Source organism: Salmo salar, unplaced genomic scaffold (assembly GCF_905237065.1).
Source record: "Salmo salar unplaced genomic scaffold, Ssal_v3.1, whole genome shotgun sequence".
Lineage (NCBI taxonomy): Eukaryota > Metazoa > Chordata > Actinopteri > Salmoniformes > Salmonidae > Salmo > Salmo salar.
In genome coordinates this window covers 500,490-513,975 of record NW_025547613.1, presented here as the reverse complement: position 1 = coordinate 513,975, position 13,486 = coordinate 500,490, and positions in this window count along the sequence as shown.

The following is a 13,486-nucleotide window of genomic DNA, read 5'->3' as shown; positions in this document are numbered from 1 at the left end:
TTCCCGGTCGGAATATTATCGCTTTTTTACGAGATAAATTGCATAAAAATTGATTTTAAACAGCGGTTGACATGCTTCGAAGTACGGTAATGGAATATTTATAAATTTTTTTGTCACGAATTGCGCCATGCGCGCGACCCCTGATTTACCATTTCGGATAGTGTCTGGGACGCACGAACAAAACGCCGCTATTCGGATATAACGATGGATTATTTTGGACCAAACCAACATTTGTTATTGAAGTAGCAGTCCTGGGAGTGCATTCTGACGAAGACAACAAAAGGTAATCAAACTTTTATAATAGTAAATCTGATTTTGGTGAGTGCTAAACTTGCCGGGTGTCTAAATAGCTAGCCCGTGATGGCTGGGCTATGTACTTAGAATATTGCAAAATGTGCTTTCACCAAAAGCTATTTTAAAATCGGACATATCGAGTGCATAGAGGTTCTGTATCTATAATTCTTAAAATAATTGTTATGCTTTTTGTGAACGTTTATCGTGAGTAATTTAGTAAATTGTTAGCAAATTCCCCGGAAGTTTGCGGGGGTATGCTAGTTCTGAACGTCACATGCTAATGTAAAAAGCTGTTTTTTGATATAAATATGAACTTGATTGAACAAAACATGCATGTATTGTATAACATAATGTCCTAGGTGTGTCATCTGATGAAGATCATCAAAGGTTAGTGCTGCATTTAGCTGTGGTTTTGGTTTTTGTGACATTATATGCTAGCTTGAAAAATGGGTGTCTGATTATTTCTGGCTTGGTACTCTGCTGACATAATCTAATGTTTTGCTTTCGCTGTAAAGCCTTTTTGAAATCGGACAGTGTGGTTAGATAAAGGAGAGTCTTGTCTTTAAAATGCTGTGAAATAGTCATATGTTTGAAAAATTGAAGTTTTTGTATTTTTGAGGAATTTGTAATTCGCGCCACGCTTATCATTGGATATTGGAGCAGGTGTTCCGCTAGCGGAACGTCTAGATGTAAGAGGTTAACTCCACGCTACTGGGTAGATGCTTTGCCGCTTGCACTAATGAGCAGTCGCATGGAAACTAACAGAAACACGCACTTGTCACCGCATGAAATGCTTACGGGTCGACCCATGCCTGTGCCATCACTAGGGGGACTGTACAAAGGTCCCTCTTTAGACATACTAGAAACAGAACTAAAATCATATGTAAAGCACCTAACCAAGATACATGAAGTTATATATTCACAGGAGAAAAGAAGGAACCGGAGTAGAGACCAGAGGGGCCACGCCAGGTGATACCAGGGGACCTGGTCTACATTCGGGTGTTCCGGAGAAAGTGGGATCAACCAAGGAGAGAAGGACCCTACGGTGGCCGAAGCAACATCAACAGCCGTCCAGGTGAAAGGAAGCAAGACGTGGTATCATCTCAACCACTGCACCAGAGTCCCAACAGAAAGGAAGAAACAACCGGATAGAAAAGAGGATGCTGATACACCAAGCGGGGCGCGACAGGAGAAGAAGCAGCGGAAGAAATTGTGGCTCCAAAAGGAAGCCAGGAAGCTAACAGGCCAAGTGGAAGCCAAGAAACAACTGATACACCACCAACTGCTCTCAGAAGAAGTAAACGAAGAAACAGGGCGGGAGAAGAAACCTGCCAACCAACAATATTCAAACCTGTGGGACCAGAGACTCCAAGGGGGGAAACGATATGCCTGATACTCCTGGTGATATGCCTGCTGTGGCAGATATCTATGGCGAAAGCCCAATACAATGGGACCCAGAAGTACACCCCAGAGAATGGGAACAATTCTTCCCTGGAATTAATGACTACCCAGATGGGGAGCCAGGTGGGTCAGAGGAGGGAGATCCACAAGCTAAAGAAGGAAATACCCCTACAGGAGCCACTGAAGAAGGAAATATCCCAACAGAAGCTACTGAAGGAGAGACGAGCCCAACAGGAGCTGCCGAAGGAGAAACTACTCAAACAGCAGGAGGAGAAACTTCCCAATGGAGAAAAGAGGGAGACGTTCGAAGGGCAAGGGACTTTTCCCACAATTGACTTCTCGACACTCACCGGTCCCCTTGATGAACAATTGAATAGGAAAAAAAGAGAGGAACCTGCCGAACAACCGGGTAGGACAAACAAGGTTAGCATTCCAGTCCCGCCTCAGATCATAACGGAAACAGGAGAACAAAGATCGGTCACGATATACAGGGTAAAACCCCTACCTGATGTCGCGTACTGTGGATGGACTCATCATCAGACGAAGGGAGAAGTGATTTGGGATCCGAAAGGATGTGACTTAACAATAACCAAAGAAGAAAATGAATGGGTGCTCAGCATAAATAACATTGAACCCGTTGAAGGAGAAGAATTTATAGTTGAACTGGCACGTACAGGACTGACTGAAGGGAGCAGTTCAACCACCATGAAAATCGAATTCACACCGGCACCCAATCTAGAGGTGCTTACAACGACTAGAACCACGACGACTGTGGCAGCTGCTGTACACACCACAGTGGTCACCACCGGAGTACCAACTACTACTCTGGGTGAGAAATCCACTATACCTACAACGAAACCAAAAGCATCAGAAACAGGAGGGTTCTTTACTGACATTTGGAACTTGTTGACAAAACCCAACAGTCCACCACAAGAGGACGACGCGGATGAAACAGCAAATATGTTAGAACCAGAACCGCTCAAGGACAAAACATTGGAAGAAGCGGTAAAGAATGATTGGTATAAATGGGCTAGGTATACGGCGGACAGACATAGAATGGACGATTGTATCTTGTGCAGCAAATCACCCTTGTCTGAAGTGTTAATAGTACCTGAACCTGCATCATTTGACAGTTGTGCTAATTGGAAAAATGCTAATTGTAAACCGGGAAAGTACCATATTCCTTTGTGACATTGAATGCAGAATGGCCTTGGGTAGTACTAGGGGTAAAACTATGTTAAATGAGACTGTACTGGCTAATAAGGAATGTGCTGCATACAACATTAAAACTGATTTAACTAGACCTCAGACAGAAAAAAGTACTGTGGTTAAGGGAAAATATGAATGTTTCTATAACTATGGTATTGGTGGGATTAACGTAGGAAACACAACTGTTAAATGTGACACTATCTGGGTGTTAGAGATTGCGGGGATTCGCAAATTTGATGAGAAAGGATTAACTACCAATAGGAGGGGTTCGTGTGGCCACATCACTCAGGTTGCACCATCTCTTACTATGTTAAAAACCCAAGATAGAGGTATTGCTGATAGCTTTTGGATGTGTGGGAAAAACAAACTTCTGAATGTTCTTCCTGAAGAATGGACTGGATTATGTGCTTTAGTCAGAGCAGTCCAACAGGTTACCATCATCAAAACACCACAGGAGGAGCATGTTAACACTAGAACTAGGAGGGAGTATGAATCAGATCCTAGATTGTACCTTGATTCAATTGGACAACCCAGAGGTGTGCCCAACGAGTTTAAGGCCAGAGATGAGATTAAATCTGGATTTGAATCTATATTTTTGTGGGTAACACCCAATAAGAACTTAGAGTGGATTAATTATATATACTATAACCAACAAAGATGTATTAATTATACTGACTCTGCCTTGACAGCCTTAGGAGAACAGGTAAAGGCCACAAGCCAGATGACATGGCAGAATAGGGAAGCTCTCAACTGGCTTTTGGCAGAGAAAGGGGGAGTTTGTGTAATGTATGGAGATGCTTGTTGTACTTTTATTCCCAACAACACTGCACCTAATGGAACATTTTCCCTAGCTATGAATAAACTTAAAGGGTTAAGAGCAGAAGTAAAGGTGAATGCGGGGTTTGATTCTCATGCCTGGGATTGGTTGGACCTGGCTTTGGGAAAATGGGGTGCTATGTTTACTAGGCTGGCCATTATGATGGGTGGAGGTCTAGTAGCATTGGGCATTGTATTTTGCTGTGTGGTGCCTTTGGTTAAATCACTTGTGGTCAAAACCACTGTTAAAAACAGATGGCAGTACATGGAGCAGACCCTAGACATAAGAGGGGGGGTCAAGAAAGAAGTTTAAGGAACATATACTGGATCCACCTCTCATAATCAATCCTGTCCCTGGTAACCCTGGACATTATACGGACAAGTATGGAAAACCTTGCAATGCTGTTGGAGGACCCCTTGATTGCCCTTTTGGTAATCCTAACTGTCGTCATGGGGTAATTCTTGGGGGAGGTTATGAGTGCCATGATTGGCGTCCTGGTGGGTTTCCTGTGTATGCCAAAGACCCCGATTCGGATGAGATAATGCTTGTCCATGTACACAAAAATGTCTGCAACCCAGGCGTTGCAAGTGGTGCTCCCAAGAGGACAATGATGGACATTACCATCATCCTGAACCCTTATTCTGTGCAATGTGTCAAAGAGAGGATTGCCCTATATGTGGAAATAAGGAATGTGCCCCTATGACGTAAATTCTGGTATGACTTTGAACAAACCTTAAGTGTATGTCGTATTTTATGTTTGTTTTATGGTTTTCATACATATATAAATGTATGCATTTTCTTTTAAATTTAAGCCAGTTTTGCCTTCCTAAAATGAGGATCATTTATTACACGCTAGGTAACAGAAGGTATTCCGGTTACAAGTGTCTACGGACCATGCCCTTAATCTTCTAGCAGTAATGAGTGATGTATGCTTAATTTCTGTTAGAAAGGGGTCCGCGAGGAAGAATCGTGTTAGAGTGTCTCAATTTGGAATGTTGTCTGTAACTTTTATTTTTGCTCACTTAGGCCTTGTTCAGATTCATAGTAAGAATATTAACTTTAATTAGGTCTATTATGTTTATTATTCTTTTAAATTATTGTTATATTCTATACTCTACATAACTGAGATAACCTCAGGCAAGGCTATGTACTACATGCTCATGCTTCTTCATAGTATACTAATTTGTTATGTGTATCCTCATTTACTATTTTAAGCCTGACTGGATCTTTTACTCCTACCCATGTTATTGGATTGGAGATGTTTGGTCCAGTATATGATTATGTTTTATCTGTTCACATTTCGTTCAACACACTTACTATTCTATGTATCTATTATTTTGCTTCCATCCTTATTGTCTCTAGTTTAATCAGGTTTGATGTGGGTCTAATTAGTCCCAGAGGAGGGATTTATGTGGGAGACTGCTGAGGGAAAGAAATATAAATACATTAGCTAGCGAAAGAGGAGACTGGCAGCTGGCCCTGAGTGGAGATAACAGGTGGCCATACATCCCCAAGTAGGAACCACGCAACGGCCAGGCAAGCTGAATGTATGGCCATGACTAAATATATGCCAAGCGTAAGCATGCAAAGCATGCCTTATTTTCATATCCATATGAGGAGAATCTAGCCACCAAAATGTTAGAGCTAAAAGCAGATGAGGGCGTTATCCAGCCACTACTGTTAGAGCTAAAGCAGATGAGGGCGTTATCCATTGGGTTGAAAGAAAATGGTGGCAAAACGCATGGTTTTACTTCATTTACATAAAGGGTGGACCTATGTATTGTATGTGCATAAAAGCAGAGCCGGGGCCTAAGGAAGGGAGTCGTTGTTCCGCGGACCGGCTCGGCTTTACTACTCTGTATTAAAGTCTATATTAAATTTACAAGTTCTTGTAAGAAGTGTTATTCTTAAAACAATTTTCCACCACACTAGCAGGCTGGTTAAGTTAGCATTAGCCTAGCTAACTTCTCCGACCATGCGTTCACTGAGCTACTCTCCTGCTAAAGAAGAGGACATCACAGTAAAACAAGAAGTAGAGGGTGAGGCCGTTACTGTGAAAGAAGAAAAGACGCGTTCAGAGTGAAAGAGGAGGAGGATGTTACAGTAAAAGAAGAGGAGGATGCAGTTTATGGAGTGAAAGAGGAAGAGGGGGAGATGACTGTTACATCGATAGAGGAGGAAACTGGACATCTGGGCCCGGTTTCCCAAACGCAACTTAAGGCATCCAATGGTTCTAACGGTGAACTTAGCCATAAGATGGTTTTGAGAAACCGTTCCCCGATTAACACTAGTAAGTACTGTCTTAACAGAGGCACAAACTCTGCAGTTGTTGAACTGATGTTTGGTGTTAAAGGGGAAATATAAAATTTCTACATCCATATTTGGACTTTTAAATTATTTATATATAGCCATTGATTCTTGAAGAATATAACACATGCCTCATGAGCTTAGTTTACCCCATCAGATCCCCAAATAAGCTTTTTTTTACTCCAACATCTAGAAACAATGTAAATCAACACTGTACAGCCTCAACATGGTTAAAACTGTAATGTTGATATCATGGATGGTCAGTCATTGCATCCATAGGTCTGTCTATGCATTTGAAAGTAGTTACATTTCTCCAAACCCATCATCTTATTACCAAAACAGTGTTTGAACCGCAGATTGGTTGAGTGATTGCTGTGTGAGTTTTTTTAAACAGCAACAAAATGGCTGCCTAGAGACTTGGTTTGGTAAACAGCTGAGGGATGGGGGAAGGAGAAATGTAATCACTCTCAAATTGAAAGAGAAAGCTATTGTAGCAACCTTCAGGCTATCCCCTGAATTCACTACACTATGAATACAAAGACTGGCTGTTCATGATGTCATAATGATAGTTTAACCAGGTTTCTAGGCTAAATAGTATATTCTAGAATTCATCCATGATGTCATAATGATAGTTTAACCAGGTTTCTAGGCTTTATAGTATATTCTAGAATTCATCCATGATGTCATAATGATAGTTTAACCAGGTTTCTAGACTATATAGTATATTCTAGAATTACCAGTGTAGATTTCCTGTGGGGGTCAAATTATTACAGCTGTTGATAAGTCATTGTATAATATTCAGACAATTTTTTCATGCCATTACATAAAAGGCGAAACATTCCTAGATTCAATAACATTCATGCATTGGTTTGAAACCTTTGTTTTAAACCCTTCTCAAAGTTGGTGCCTTGACGGATTTGTGAAAGACGGTTTGTCAAAAAACACTTATTTAAATGTTACCTTTATTTAACCTGTCTGGGCAACGTGGGACATTTGCGTCCCACCCTAGTCAACAGCCAGTGGAATCATGTCGCGCAAAATACAAATACCTCATAAATGCTATCACTTCAATTTCTCAAATATATGACTATTTTACACCATTTTATAGATACACCTCTCCTGAATCGAACCACGTTGTCCGATTTCAAAAAGGCTTTACAGCAAAAGCAAAACAGATTATGTTAGGAGAGTACCCTGCCAAAAATAATCACACTGCCATTTTCAAAGCAACTAGCATGCATCACAAATACCCCAAAACACAGCTAAATGCAGCGCTAACCTTTGACAATCTTCATCAGATGACACTCCTAGGACATCATGTTACACAATATATGCATTTTTGTTCGATAAAGTTCATATTTATATATAAAAACAGCATTTTACATCGGCGCGTGACGTTCAGAAAATATTTTCCCTCAAATGCTTCCGGTGAATCAAATATAATATTGTCATTCAAAGAATTATAGATTAACATCTCGTGAATGCAACCGCATTGCCAGATTTAAAAATAACTTTACTGGGAAATCACACTTTGCAATAAACGAGGTGCTATGCTCAGAAAAATAGGCTAGGCGATACAGGTTAGCGCCATCTTGGACTCATCTAAAATCAAATATACTATTGTAAATATTCACTTACCTTTGATTATCTTCATCAGAAGGCACTTCCAGGAATCCCAGGTCCACAACAAATGTAGTTTTGTTCGAAAAAGTTGTTAATTTATGTCCCAATAGCTCCTTCTTGTTAGCGCGTTCCGAAGGCTACTCATAATTTACGAAGCGCGCGGGACTTGTCCTCACGAATGTGCAAAAAAAAATGTATTTACGTTCGTTCAAACATGTCAAACGTTGTATAACATAAATCTTTAGGGCCTTTTTCAATCAGAACTTCAAAAATATTCAAGGCGGACGATTGCATTGTCTTACTAAACGTTTCGGAGCGAGAGAGTACCCACGGGCACGCGCATCATAGTAGTAATGGCCCTCCCTCTATGACAAACTTTCCAGGCCTCTCGTTCGGTCAGTTTTTACCGGAGAAGACTCAAACCACTTTGTAAAGACTGTTGACATCTAGTGGAAGCCTTAGGAAGTGCTAAATGAATCCTAACTCACGGTGTGTTTCATAGGCAAAGGGTTGAAAGTGATTCCACAAATCAGATTTCCACTTCCTGTTAGGGTTTGTCTCAGGGTTTTGACTGCCATATGAGTTCTGTTATACTCACAGACACCATTCAAACAGTTTTAGAAACTTCAGTGTTTTCTATCCAGATCTACTAATTATCTGCATATTCTTGTTTGTGGGTAAGAGTAGTAACCAGTTTAAATCGGGTACGTTTTTTATCCGGCCGTGAAAATACTGCCCCCTAGCCCCAACAAGTTAACTGGGCAAGTCAGTTAAGAACAAATTCTTATTTCCAATGATGGCCTACCCCGGACAACGCTGGGCCAATTGTGCACCACCCTATGGGACTCCCAATCACGGCCGGTTGTGATACAGCCTGTAGTGACGCCTCAAGCACTGAGATGCAGTGTCTTAGACCGCTGTGCCACTCGGGAGCCCCAAAATCATGTTCTAGTGCTGTCCCCAACTAAAATACATCTTGGTCAACCAAGAGTCATCTGTTCTTTCTACAAATCGCTCCATGTGTTTTTATAAAATCAACTATATGTACGTAACTTGTCTGATGCTGTAAGCATGCTGTTTGATTAAATAATTACAGATACACAAGTTACTCGAGGGAGCCAGTCACCAATTTAACCAAGAAAAACTCTTCCCTCCTCCTCCCCCCCGCTGCTGCTGGACTTCGTAAATTCTGCCGTTTTGCTCCTGAAGTTTTTTTTCAGTAATTGACTACACCAGAGGTCGTAAAACTTTTCCATTTAGAGTGACAATGTATCTTACCATTTCTACCGATCTGCGTGCCAGTTATGATTTTCATATGCATATTTTACTGGAACAGTTTAATTTAATTCATAATAGTATCTCAAAATCATTGTCTGTGATTAATCTACATTCTATCTAAATCTAAATGAAAATTATACAAATCTAAAAGTAACTTTTATTGCCATTGCCAACTATGTAAAAATAAACTTGAAACATTGTATCAACTATCAATTGGGTCCTCCGAAACTTGTGATAGCAAGCTTGCAACATTGTATAAAATATTCTCGGCCCTCAGTTTCCCGGCGCCAGTGAGTTCAGGACAGACACAGCTGTCGGCTATTTGTGCAAAGGAAAAGAAGTAATCAGGTATTTTATGACATTTCCACTGGATCAGAGCATAACATTTTTCCCTTTCATGCCGAGTGGAAATATTTTACGAAAATACTTAGAGGAACTATTGTCGTACGCAATTGATTTTGATTAGACTTTGTTTACTTGCTGTTTGAGGTGAAGGAAATAATACTTTGAGAAGCTCCACAACTCATTAGTGGTGGTGCGTTAAGACAATCAGAAATACTATCAGACATCCCCAAATGGGCACATTTATAGGCCTACATTTGCGTGCAGGCCAGGTAGACTAGTCCTACTTCTATATGCGTAATTAGGTGTGCGTCCTTACTCAACATTGACAGGAGTGTTTCAAGCAAAGACAATTAATAAATTGCGAGGTCGGATCTGGGTGGTCTGCCAGGGGCCGTTTCATTTAGTGTCCGTTTGGGTCGGCATGGGAATTGATTGTCTATAGTATGTTGTACCGAAGTTGACCGAATGAAAGGGAACAGTAGTTATAGTCATAACGTTACGCTTGTCATATGATGAACTTCAACTTAAATACTGGATCTTGCTGTCGGACAGTTTTTTTTAAATTCTGAAATGCACTCGAATTACGTATCATTTAGTGGCTCCTTATGTTATGCTGGGAAAACAGTTTTCGTGGGCACAGAAATACTGAATAATTTCAGAGTTTGCTAAATCCAATGGTTTTTAACTGAGATTCATCTTGTAATCCAATGGCGTGTTGTAAATGTTATGTTTTTTTCGTCTTTTTTAAAATATATTGCAATATATTTCAATCTTTTTTTTCCATTTTTAAATTAAATACACCTTCCGGCAACCCGCCTCACCCATTATAATACGGATCTGCTATTTTTTAGGCCTTATAGCTAGAACCTCCATCAGCAGCTAACCAGCTAATTAGCTGGCAGCTATTTAGTCATTGTTAACCACTGCTAGATGTCTTTACCTTTTTAGCTCAGATACCAGCCGCTTTTAGCCTGGATAATACCTACCAGTCTGCACAGCGCGATATCAACCCTGAGCATATCGAACTGTTTTTCTCCACTACATCACCGTATTCCTGCCGTAAGCTCTGGACCATTACACCGGATAATCGCAGCTAGCTAGCTGCTACCGAGTGACCTAGCCTCAAGCTAGCCTTGAGCCAGGCCCATCTCCCGGCCTGCTCAGTGGACCCTAGGATCACTCAGCTACACAGCTGACGCCTCCCGGACTCTTCACTAAGACGACTAGAAGCCACTACATCACCGGATTCCTGCTGTAAGCTCTGGACCTTTGCACCGGAGTGGCTATAGTGGCTAACGCCCTTGTCCCGAAGCTAGCACCAGTTAGCCTCGAGCCAGGCGCATCTCCCGGCTAAGCGTAGTAATGACTACCTAACGGCTTCCCTGGTTCATATATTCCTGTTCACTGGACCCTATGATCACTTGGCTACATAGCTGATGCCTGCTGGACTGTTCATTAATCACGGTACTCTGTTTTGTTTATCTGTTGGCCCCAGCCTCGAACTCAGGCCCTGTGTGTAGTTAACTGACCCTCTGCCCATTCATCACCATTTTACCTGTTGTTGTTGTCTTACCCGTTGTTGTCTTAGCTAGCTCTCCCAATCAACACCTGTGATTGCTTTTTGCCTCGCTTTATGTCTCTCTAATGTCAATATGCCTTGTATACTGTTGTTTAGGGTAGTTATCATTGTTTTATTTTACTGCGGAGCCCCTAGTCCCACTGAACATGCCTCAGAGAACTCTTTTGTCCCACCTCCCACACATGCGGTGACCTCACCTAGCATAACTGGTGCCTCCAGAGATGCAACCTCTCTTATCGTCACTCAACGCCTAGGTTTACCTCCACTGTACCCGCACCCTACCATACCCCTGTCTGTACATTAGGCCTTGAATCTATACTACCCAGCATTCTGCTCCTTTTATTTTCTGTTCACAACGCACTAGATGAGCAGTTCTGATAGCCTTTAGCCGTACCCTCATCCTACTCCTCTGTTCCTCGGGTGATGTAGAGGTTAACCCAGGCCCTGTGTGTCCCCAGGCGCTCTCATTTGTTGACTTCTGTAACCGTAAAAGCCTTGGTTTCATGCATGTTAACATCAGAAGCCTCCTCCCTAAGTTTGTTTGACTCACTGCTTTAGCACACTCCGCCAACCTTGATGTCCTTGGCGTGTCTGAATCCTGCCTTTGGAAGGCCACCAAAATTCTGAAATTTCCATCCCCAACTACAACATTTTCCGTCAAGATAGAACTGCCAAAGGGGGAGGAGTTGCAATCTACTGCAGAGATGGCTTGCAAAGTTCTGTCATACTTTCCAGGTCTATGCCCAAACAGTTCGAGCTTCTAATTTTAAAAATGAATCTCTCCAGAAACAAGTCTCTCACTGTTGCCAGCTGTTATAGACCCACCTCAGCTCCCAGCTGTGCCCTGGACACCATATGTGAATCGATTGCCCCCCATCTATCTTCAGAGTTTGTTCTGTTAGGTGACCTAAACTGGGATATGCTTAACACCCCGGCCGTCCTACAATCCAAGCTAGATGGGCACCCTCATAGATATTATCCTGACCAACTTGCCCTCCAAATACACCTCTGCTGTTTTCAATCAGGATCTCAGCGATCACTGCCTCATTGCCTGCATCTGTTATGTGTTCGTGGTCAAACGACCACCCCTCATCACTGTTAAACACTCCTGCGAGCAGGCTTTTCTAATTGACCTGGCCCGGGTATCCTGGAAGGACATTGACCTCATCCCATCAGTATAGGATGCCTGGTTGTTCTTTAAAAGAAATTTCCTAAATAAGGATTTTCTTAAATTAGCATGCCCCTTTAAAAAATGTATAACTAAGAACAGATATAGCCCTTGGTTCACTCCAGACCTGACTGCCCTCGACCATTACAAAAACATCCTCTGGCGTAATGCACTAGCATCGAATAGTCTCCGCGATATGCAACTTTTCAGAGAAGTCCGGAACCAATACACACAGTCAGTTAGGAAAGCAAAGGCTTTTTCAAACAGAAATGTGCATCCCGTAGCTCTAACTCCAAAAAATTTTGGGACACTGTAAAGTCCATGGAGACTAAGAGCACCTCCTCCCAGCTGCCAATCTGCACTGAGGCTAGGAAACACTGTCACCACCGATAAATCCACAATAATGGAGAATTTCAATAAGCTTTTCTCTACGGCTGGAGATGCTTTCCTCCTGGCTACCCCAACCCCGGTCAACAGCTCCGCACCCCCGAAGCTACTTGCCCAAGCCTCCCCAGCTTCTCCTTCATCAAAATCCAGATAGGTGATGTTCTGAAAGAGCTGTAAAACCTGGACCCGTACAAATCAGCTGGGCTAGACAAGCTGGACCCTCTTTCTAAAATTATCTGCCGCCATTGTTGCAACCCCTATTACTAGACTGTTCAACCTTTCTTTCGTATAGTTCGAGATTCCTAAAAAATCAGAAAGCTTCCGTGGTCAACCCCCTCTTCAAAGGGGGTGACACTCTAGACCCAAACTGTTACAGACCTATATCCATCCTGTCCTGCCTTTCTAAAGTCTTCGAAAGCCAAGTTAATAAACAGATCACTGATTATTTCGAATCCCACCGTACCTTCTCCGCTGTGCAATCCGGTTTCCGAACTGATCATTGTTGCACCTCATCCACGCTCAAGGTACTAAACGATATCATAACCGCAATCGTTAAAAGACAGTACTGTGCAGCCGTCTTCATTGACCTGGCCTGTTGTCCGAACCTCTGGCAGTCTCTATGGGGGTACCACAGGATTCAAATCTCGGGCCGACTCTTTTCTCTGCATATATCAGCGATGTCGCTCTTGCTGCGGGTGATTCCTTGATTCACCTCTCCGCAGACGACACCATTCTGTATACATCTGGCCCTTCTTTGGAGACTGTGTTAACCTCTTGCTTCGAGATAGGATCCCGTTAACGGGATTGTTTGACAAAATAGCATGGCATGAAATTTTAAAACAACAAAATTCTAATAATTTCAATTTTTTAAAACATACAACTATTTTACACCATTTTAAAGATACACTTCTCGTTAATGCAACCACATTGTTCGATTTCAAAAGGCTTTACAGCGAAAGCAATACATTACATTATGATAGGACACCACCAAAACAAGAAAAGCCACACAGCCATTTTCCTAGCAAGGAGATGCGTCACAAAAACCCGAAATACAGCTAAAATTAAGCACTAACCTTTG